Source organism: Oryctolagus cuniculus, chromosome 8, assembly GCF_051225735.1.
Source record: "Oryctolagus cuniculus isolate XC-2025 breed Fujian yellow rabbit chromosome 8, ASM5122573v1, whole genome shotgun sequence".
Classification (NCBI taxonomy): domain Eukaryota; kingdom Metazoa; phylum Chordata; class Mammalia; order Lagomorpha; family Leporidae; genus Oryctolagus; species Oryctolagus cuniculus.
In genome coordinates this window covers 95,227,557-95,237,927 of record NC_142874.1, presented here as the reverse complement: position 1 = coordinate 95,237,927, position 10,371 = coordinate 95,227,557, and the positions used below count along the sequence as shown (strand labels likewise).

Here is a 10,371-nt window from a genome sequence, read left to right as displayed (position 1 = left end):
CCAGGGGATTTTTCTAGCTTTCTCTGTATGTCCTTAGCAGCTAGGAAAACAAACTCATGGGCAAAAAAAAAAAAAAAAAAAAAAAAAATCCATTTCTAACTCAACTCAGCTCTCAACTCAACACTTTTAATATGATAGCTCACAAAGTCTTTGGCTTTGGAATATGTTCTCCTAGTTGAAATGTCTTTTCACCTGGGTTGTCTTCCAGTCGTCTTGGTGTGACTCAAATAACCTCTGTACAATTCTGGAAAAGACCTAACGGGCCAATCAGGAATGCTTAGAGCCAGTCTAACTTCCCTTCTTTCTGTTCCTGGTGAACCCCAGGATTTGACAGATGAAGACCCCACTTTATTTTTTTTAATTTTATTTATTTATTTATTTGACAGGTAGAGTTTCAGACAGTGAGAGGGAGAGACAAAGAGAGAGGTCTTCTGTCCATTGGTTTACTCCCCAAATGGAGTGGCGTAGTGCCACAGCTGGAGCTGTGCTGATCCGAAGCCAGGAGCCAGGAGCTTCTTCCAGTCTCCCATGCAGATGCAGAGGCGCAAGGACTTGGGCCATCTTCTACTGCTCTCCCAGGCCATAGCAGAGAGCTGGATGGGAAGAGGAGCAGCTGGGACTAGAACCGGCGCCCATATAGGATGCTGGTGCTGCAGGTGGAGGATTAACCTACTGCGCCACAGCGCCAGCCCCAACCCCACTTTATTAACAATCAGATTTGGATCCATACCTGGGAACCAGGAGACATCCATCTAATGGGCCTTCTCACTCACTGAAGGACATTTGAACTCACAATGGAGTCACAGGCTGCTTACCAGTCAGGTTTCTGTCTTTTTTTTTTTTTTTAAAGATATATTTTATTTATTTGAAAGACAGAGTTACAGAAGGGGAGAGACACAGAGGTCTTCCATTCACTGGTTCACTCCCCAAATGACTGCAACAGCTAGGGCTGGGCCAGGCAGGAGTCAGGAGCTAAGAGCTTCTTCTGGGTCTCTGAAAGTGTGTGGGTGCAGGGGCCCAAGGACTTGGGTCATCCTCTGCTGCTTTTCCAGGCACATTAACAGGGAGCTGAATTGGAAGTGAAGCAGCCAGAACAAGACCCTCCCATAGGGGATGTTGGCACTGCAGGCGACAGCTTAACTGACTACGCCACAGAACCAGCCCCAGTCGGGTTTCTAAGACACAGTTTAAAGTAAAAAGCAAGTAAAGTCAAAATTACCCTTTGGAATTCTTTACATTACCTGTAAGTTCTGACTTCAGGATTTTGAGGCTAAAACCCTATATATTATGTGAATGTGCATGATTATGTTCAACATATAAGTCAATGGCCTTTTTTTAAGGATATAATAAAGAACACATTGCAAAAGAGCATTTTATAACGTTTTGTCCCACAGTCTCACCCCCTCCCCCAAGATAATGTTTGAATTTACCTGAATCAAATGCACTTGCATTCAAAAATCTTCCTACTTTAAAGGTTAGATGTACCGTTTGGGGTCAGACTTCTATCTTGAAGTCTTGCTTCTTGTTCTGTTTGAAAAAAGTCCATTTGAACATTTTGAAGCATTCGTACACCTTAGACATTGTTTCTATGGAAACACCTTAATGAGCACTAATGATTGTGATTAGACAAATCAGTTGCAAGAAATCAGAATTGGGCACCACTCACCACTGTGTTATCTAGAAAGGAAGTCAATTTTTTATTTCCCAGCCAGATCCCTGATCTTTTCAAATTCCTATCTGTTTTTGCTGTTTGCTTCCTTATCTCAACAAAATTATTCATTCACCTGGCTAACTTGGTGCGGTAGTTACATTTTTGGAAAAGCCATTAAATGTACTTTCCATTCATTTTACTTCATGCAATCAAATTTAAATCATATAAAATGGCTGAAGTGAGCTCCTCATGTATGTGCATACTTATATGTGCAGTGGGAGTGAACCCTGGGGAACTACTGGATTTTACAACCTCTGGGCAGCGTTTGTGTCTCTCAGAACAGACTTCTATACCACATGTTTGTCCTATTGCTGTGAATGGATGTGTCTTACTTTACTGCCATTCAGTGCCCACGGCTACTGGCCACCAAGAGAAACTAGGCTAGTTCAAGGCATGAAGGATCTCCATCTCATGGAAAGATAGGGCCAAGTGCTAGAAAGAGGCTGGTGAACACGCCTCAGTAAAAATTAAAACAGACCAAGTTGAAGGGAAGAAATGAACTTGATAGAGTGAGAACCACAAAGATTTTTTTTGGCAGAATTGTCTATGGTAAGCTCCTTTTGACTCTAAGACTAGAACAAATCCACTAGCCATAGAGCTTGAAGTTTAATAAAGTCAAGGCCACAGAGAACTTTGTATTTGAGAAATTTGAGGCACCTGAAGGTAATGTGGCTAGGATGGTCATTATTTACAGGAACCCAAGTTGTAACCATGGAAATGTGGCCAAGAACCAAGTTCAAAACTGATAGGAAGAGAGAAAACAGAAAATAGCAAGGAGAGTAGTTGATCCTCCTGGCTAGGAGGATCAGACGTGGGTCAGACACAGAAATAGGACAGAGAGCATGGTTCTAAAGCTGAGATTGCATGTGATTTATTATAACAAACTTTATCCTCACCACATCACCAAAATTGCTCTTGTGAGAATATCAAGGAGCCCTCAGATTTTAGAATAAGCTGCACATAGTCAAATGGCAAAGGTCAGTTTTCTATTTTTTTCAGTAGCATTTGATGTAGCTGGCCGTTCTTCTTCCTTAACGATGATGTTCTTCATTTGGCTTCCAGGAAACTACATTGCCTGGGCGTTCCTCCTACCTCGTTAGCTGCTCCCTCTCGTCTTTTGTGGCTATTTCCTTTTCCCTCTGTGGGTGGCCTTATTCTCTTCTTCACTTCTATATACTCACTTTCTGATCTCACTCAGTATCATGACCCTCAGCTCAATTTATACACGAATGATTTCCAGATGAATCTCTCCATCATAACCTCTCTCATGAACTCAGATTCACGCCTCTACTGGGGCATCTAACCGTAATATGTCCCAGATATAACATCTCATCTTATCCTTAGTCCTATCTCGCCCGTCACCATTCCCTTTTCAGGAGATGGCAGCTCCATTCTTCTAGAAGCTCAGGTTAAAACAGTGTCCTCACTGAGCCCTCCTCATTCTGGCCTCATAGCCAATCCATCAGCAAATCCTGGCTGCTCTGTCTTGACAGTACCTCCCAAACCCTTCCACGTCATGCCACTTTCTCTGCTTATGTCCTGCTCTTTGCCTACCTTCTTCCTTCTACTGGATTGCTGATGACTCCCAAGCATTCTCCCTATTTCAACCTTGTCCTCAATAGCCTACTCCCAATATAGGAGCTGTAAGGAAAGAGGGGGCAGAACAGAGAGAAGACAGGATAGGAACTCACAGCCAAAATGGATTTATTCAAGGGAAAGTCAGTTCAAAGAGGTGGCTAACTGCCACCATTCACACAGAGCGAGCACCTGGCAGAGAGTAAGAGTTTAGTGATGGGCTGGGTTTATATAGCATAAACCAGGTAAGGGTCATGGGTGGATGGGGGAGCGGAACCGAGCTAGCTTGTCTTGGGCTTTTCAAACTTGGTAGGCCTTTCTTAATGCAGATGATGGGGTGGAGAAGAACACAGGGTGTGGGACTCAGCCAGCTTAAGAACGAAGTGGGCTAGAGAGTCCCCAGGGGGCCCTGATCTGCCCTCAGGCAAAGAGCTAACGTGGCTCTGAGGCCTATGCCCTTGCTTCATCAATCCTGACTGAGCATAGATAGGGAGACAGGACACTGGCTTCTTTCTGGCTACTTCCTGCTGGTATAGGGTGTTGGTTTGGGGTGATGTATCTATACTCTAGATCAGATTGACTGAAGAGCAGTCTTGTGATTTTCCTGTGCGATGGCTCAGGATATAGCAGTCACCTGTTCCTGTATGAACTTTTGAAGTATGTTAATCATACATGGTAGGAATAGAAGCACTATGATTATGGGGACAAAATAAGTTAATAGAAGCTGGTGCCGCGGCTCACTAGGCTAATCCTCCGCCTTGCGGCACCAGCACACCGGGTTCTAGTCCCGGTCGGGGCGCCGGATTCTGTTCCGGTTGCCCCTCTTCCAGGCCAGCTCTCTGCTGTGGCCAGGGAAGTGCAGTGGAGGATGGCCCAAGCACTTGGGCCCTGCACCCCATGGGAGACCAGGAGAAGCACCTGGCTCCTGCCTTCGGATCAGCGTGGTGCACCGGCCGCAGCACACCGGCCGCGGCGGCCATTGGAGGGTGAACCAACAGCAAAGGAAGACCTTTCTCTCTGTCTCTCTCTCTCACTGTCCACTCTGCCTGTCAAATAAATAAATAAATAAATAAGTTAATAGAAACATTGCCCATGGTGAAAAAGATAGCCAGAATGAGGAGGATCAAGGGGGAAACAGGAAAGCATACAAATCCCTGTCCAATTTGTGGGAAGACAGATGTATGCCTGGCTGCCACAAAGAAAGAACGCTCGTGTGTTTTGTGTGTTGGTGCGGGCAAGGAGCTGTGGGATGCGGTTAGTCTGTTTCGCGTCTCGTCCCCAGCTCCCTCACTTCCTCCCTCTGCTTATGGAAATCCTGGCTGCTGTCAGGTGTTAGGGCCGGGACCTCTCCGGATTCTTCAAGCTGTATAGGGACGAAGTAGGGACCCGCAGTCAAGAGAGGTTCCAGCAGAAGGTGGCCTCTCAAAGGGGCTGCAGTGACAGCTCACAGAAACTGTCCATTTGAGGTTTCACCTGCATGGCCATCTAGAATCTCATTGCTCCAAGTCTGAAGGCATCGGATCTAACAAGCAGATTAAATACACAGGGTCCAAAACAAAGGACAGAGTCATTATTAGAGGATCGAGGGAAGGTGCTATCCAAACCAGAAGGGAGTTGGGTTTTAGGATTTTAGAGCTTGAAGAAGGAGGGGTAGTGGCTAGTTACAGTAAAGAAGAGTTTATTTTAGGGGGAACCAATTGAGGGGTGGATAGAGAGAGTGGGGTTGAGCCTGCCCGGACACGGAGCAGGGGTTTGAAGCCAAGCTTCACTCCATCTGAGCAGCAGGCAGGGGCCCTTCTCAAGTGGCTCACTGGGGGAGGTGCAGAGCACAACACGGCTGGAGACGGTGGGTGGGAGACATGGAGAAAGGCTCCTTGGTGAGGTTCCCAGCGCGCTATCTGAGCAGTTTGCCATGTCCCCAGGTGGGGCGCTCCAGAGCGATAAACTTCCCACCAGCCTTTAGACTAACTATCTGCTTGGAGTTTCATCAGGCCTGGGGTGTCAGGCCCAGAGTTCTAACAGGAGCCAGGATGTTGCTTTTTAAAAGGTAAGTCAGACACCTTATTTAAGATATATTGTTCATCATTAACATCAAATTTTATAGCAATAGCATTATTGCTCATCCCTAAACAAAAGTTATCTATAATGCATCCTTTTTCCATAAGACATACAACAGCCTTCTTGCACTGAGGAATATTTGATAGCATTTCAGCAACATAGGTGGGGGCATTTGAAACAGCAAAGCCATTCACAAAAAACACAGAAGTATTACAACTGTGGAATCAGGAAGACCACAAAGAGGTAATGAGTTGTACTAAGAAGGTAGAACATCACCTTGTTCAACCTAGGCTGAAAATCTGCACACTGAGTAACTCAAAATTCTCACTGCTACGAGAAAATGTCTGTCAGTGGGCTAGAAAGTGTCAAGTGTATTGATTTGGGGATAACACCCCAATTCTAGTGAATAAATAATTTAAAAATATGTACTTTGCAACTAATCATGATTGTAGATACACTTTTTTTACCTGACATTCACTACATTAATTTCATAATTAATAAATACATTTTATTGTTCTTCTGTACCCATGTAAAGTAAGATTTCTTTCATAATATTTTAATTGCTTATTTTATGATTATATAAGTAAAACCTATATATTATTAAAAAGAATTTGATTTACAAAAAAAAAGGTAAGTCAGAGCATGTCATTCTTTGGCTCAAGGAAAAGCCGGATCCCTTATAAAACCCTCACCCTTCACGAGATGACCCTGTTACTTCTCTGACTTTATCCTTCTGCGCCTTGCTCTCTGCTCCTTGCTGTTGTTGCAACTCTCTTGCTGTCTGCATGGGCTATTCCCTGTGTCTATAACACTCTTCCCTAACCGCCCACAAGGCTAAGTCCACATAGACCTTACTATCAGTTGTCCCAGGAGGCCTATCCTGACCACGCTACTTACCATGTCAACCTGTCCCAGCTCCATTCTTCTTGATCCCTTTTCATGGCTCCGTTTTTAAAATAGTACTACTTTTGAAGACTCCAAATTTAGGTGTTTGTATTTATCTATTACGGTTTGCTCTATGTGGCTGTCTCTTGCTGTGAGAGAATGGGCTCAGTGAAGGCAGAGGTTTTTGTTTTGTTTACTCATGTATCCCTCATGTTTAGCAGAGTGCCTAACATGCAGTAAGCACTCTGTAAGTTTGTGTTAAAGAAATAAATGATTTCTACATTAAAGGAATAAGGCTTAAGGCTCTGTGAAGACTCCTATAGAAGGGTTGGGGTGAAACAAGAAGACTTAGTTTGCAGCCATCCAGTTCAGATGAGAACAGCAAGGAGCAGTGGGTGGTAGGCTCTGAGCTCCCCTGTGTCTGGCCCAGCCACCTTTTCTGAACAGTGCTGGCCTCACTGGTAGCAAGTGCTGTTTGATATCTTCTCACCCAGTCCTGATCTGACTCCTAAATCTTGCTGGATGGCACCCCTTTAAAGCCCAGCTTAGATGCTAATATCCACGTGAAACCTTACCCAACTTCTACTCTGTCCTAGGACAAATTTATTACTACCTCTTTTGGTTTCCACAGCATCTTGCCCTTATCTTTGGTTTAATGCTCATCACACTGTATGGAAATTAAAATACACTCATATTTGCAGTCTTGAATTTGTGTTTCCCTGCTAGACCATAATGCACCTGGTCTTATTGGTCTTATCTTTGAAATGAAACTGAGATTAATGCTTGTGCATGGAAATGATCAGCAAATAACAAATATTTTAGGTGAAGCACGCTAATTTTATTTCAAAGAGGAATCTTTTGCCTTAAACAGTTTTAGTTTAATCATATGGCAGATGTGAGAGAAATGTCTTAGAGAAATCATTCATCTGTAAAATTGTAAAAAAAGTTTTAGGTTAAGGTAAAGGATCACCATTTCTGCAACTTTAAATGCAGAGGAGTTAAAGCTTGTTTTTTGCTTTTGTGTTTTTACCAGGAGCAGATTCAGAACTTCAGGCAAACACTTATTAGCTCCTGAGTCTCTGGCCTTGAAATTTCAGTCTTCAGTCCTCAAGAAGCAGATTAAGCCAATTGCACTGTCGGCTTGAAGCATTTGGAAGCTTGCCAGCACTGCCTAAGAATGTTCTCCCCTTCTGATTCCCTTCTTTTCTGCTAGCTCAGGGAGTCCATTTGCAGAATCGAATGAAAATCAATCCCTTTTATGCAAACCTTCCTGAAGTGGCAAGGCTGCATTCAGAGATTCAAGCCTGGTGGTGATTCCTCCCCACTTGGCTAGCCCAAACCCTACCCCCCACACACTCCCCACCCCCACAGCAATGAAAGGGAGGATCAAAGGGCTCGGAAAGCCAGGCTCCATTAGCCTTGCCTTTTCTAAATATAGCACCTTCAGTAAACACCATTGTGACACTGCCACTTGCTTGCTGCAGAGTACATTGCCACCTCCACCAAAACTTCATGCTTGTGTGCAGGTATATTTATCTTTTGGGATCTTCTTTTAATGACTAAAACAATGAGCAAATTAATTTTTTGTTGTTTAAAATTTGATATTTAATCAGTTTTTTAGATGAGTTAACTTGAATAAAAAGTCCCTGGACTCTGGGATGATTTAATGAATGAAGTTTAGCCAAAGACAAACTGAGGTTTTGCTGTTCTTAGTATCTGCCATCTGAGGCCAGGCTGCTGAGATCCACTGACCTGTGTCCGTGATACAACATTTTTACCAAACAAGAACTGAGTCTACAAAAAGGCAGCACATTGCTTTACGCAAATTCCTTTGAGTAGTCTGCACATGCAATTGTAAAGATGTGTCCTGTTTATTGTCTGAAAGAGCCGTGGTGGTGAAGGTGCTGTCCTTAATATTAGTTTATGCTCACTTACCTTTGATCTTGATGGAAACTGGATCTCTCTGTTTCATAGCCAGCACCTGATCCTCGAGCTCAGAGAGAAAGCACAAGTGTGCACTGCTCAGCAACAGCTTAGGACAGGAACCAAAGAACATGATCTCCAGGGAAAGACACGGAGAGGGCCGAGGAAGGATGTGATGGTTGGAGCTGCCTTAAACCAAGAGGTCCCCATGCAACGAGGAGAGACACGGAAACCTCAGCATCCACCAGTGGACAGAGTCTACCGTTAGTGGTCTATCATGGAGGTGACCCCGAAACCAGCTTTCCCTCTCTGGTGGGGTCTCCTGCTTTAGTTTTTGAATTGAAGAAAACTGAAACCTCCAGTGAATCATGACCCCCTTCACCCAACATTTTCAATATCTGTTTTTGTTTGTTTGTTTGTTTTATTATTTGTTCCTCTTTAGTTGATTTCTAGTTCATTAGTTTATCATGTCAGCCCAACAAATTTCAGTAATAACTTTAAGCCTGGAAGCAGATGGCAAAAAGAAATGGGTACAATATAATGCTAGCTCAATGTGAGAGAGGTGATAACAAGGAAAGGCAAGGAGGTTTACATTTTTGGAGGGTTTTAGTGTTTGCTATTTTTCTTTTTCTTTTAGTGGTTTCCAGGTTTTTGTACATTCTTTACGTGCTCAATTACTCCATCTTCAAAACGAGTGGAAGCAGGGTTCCAAGCATTTAAAAGATGAGGATACCACTCTAGGAAAATCCCCCACACCAGTTTTTCTTTAACTTACAAAATATAAATTAGGGCATAGTCTTCTTTATTCTAAAGGAATTCCTTGATAGGTTCCTTTCAATCAGGATTATGTAGAATGGAGCTTTTTGTAAAAAAAAAAAAATTTAATTATTTATTTGAAAGAGCTATAGAGAAAGAGAGAGAGAGAGAGAATCTTCCATCCACTGGTTCACTCCCCAAATGGCAGCAACAGCCAGAGCTGCACTGATCTGAAGCCAGAAGCCAGGAACTTCCTCTGGGTCTGCAACGTGGGTGCAGGAGCCCAATCACCTGGGCCATCCTCCGCTTTTTCCTCAGGCCACCAGCAGGGAGCTGGTTCGGAAGTGGAGCAGCTGGACATGACTTGGCACCTATTTGGGTGCCAGCACTGCAAGCAGAAGCTTAACCCACTACGCTACAGTGCTGGCCCCCAGAATGAAGCTTTTAAAAAACAACTGTCAAGTAATGGGAAGAATCAACGGATCGCAACTATGTCCCAGTCACACCATTTGTTAGCTCTGTGATCCTGAGCACTTGAGCACTTTTACTTATTTTCTTTTTTATAAAACAAAAATAACCACACTTACTTTGCAAAGTTGTTAGGACCAAAGGAGATAATTTGTGCAGAATTTTGGTTATAAAAACCTATTCATTTTGGGATTTTTGCAAATTTTCTTCAAGCATCTACAACGTGCCAGAAACATCTCTGTGCTTGGTAGTGAAATTGTAGTTTACACAGCAATTGTCTTTTCTTAGAGACTTCCACTTTGTGTTAAAATCTTCCACCATCTGAACTCTAGCATCATGTCATAATGGTGAGAACTATTTTAAGAGACAAAATTTGAGGGCAGACATTTGGCCTAGTGGGTAAGCTACCATGTTGGATCTCACATCCCCGTCAGAGTACCTGGCTTTGTGTCCTGACTCTGCTCTCCATTCCAGCCTCTGCTGGTATTCACTCTTGGAGACAGCAGGTGGTGGCTCAAGCAGTCAGATCCCTGTCACCCACATCAGGGACCCGGATTGAGTTCCCAGCTTCTAGCTCCCAGCTTCAGCCTGGTTCTGCCCCAGTCACTGCAGGTGTTCGGGGAGTGACCAGCAGATAGGAGCTGTCTCTCTCTTTCTGTCCATCTGTCACCCTCTCTCTCTCTCTAATATAAACAAATTTAAATGTTTTTTGAAAATTAGTTTGTATATATCCATAACTTCTAAGAACTAGAAATGGATCTACTGCATGTAAAGTGAGGAACAATGACAGACATTCGTTTACTTCATATATTTTGGAAATACTATGAATCGTGAACAACTGGCCCGCTTCTGGAAGATTTATCCCCTTTATTGCCTTTGTCACACAGGAAGTGGAAGGAAAATGACTCATAGTGTGTAGGTAATGCCAGTGAGGGGTTGCCTTGATGGAAACTCTCCTAAGTTCCTCTGTGGTCCATGTCTTGGACCCCTGAACT

General features: G+C 43.6%; 1 long non-coding RNA gene across 1 annotated transcript; it reads right to left on the bottom strand.

The window, feature by feature from the left end:
- Positions 1-347: 347 nt before the first annotated feature.
- Positions 348-8,367, bottom strand: LOC108178061 (uncharacterized). The gene is made up of 3 exons (XR_001794753.4): positions 8,165-8,367; positions 1,431-1,527; positions 348-593 (listed from the first exon to the last, which is right to left on the bottom strand). It is a non-coding gene; the product is annotated as an uncharacterized LOC108178061 (long non-coding RNA).
- Positions 8,368-10,371: the final 2,004 nt, after the last annotated feature.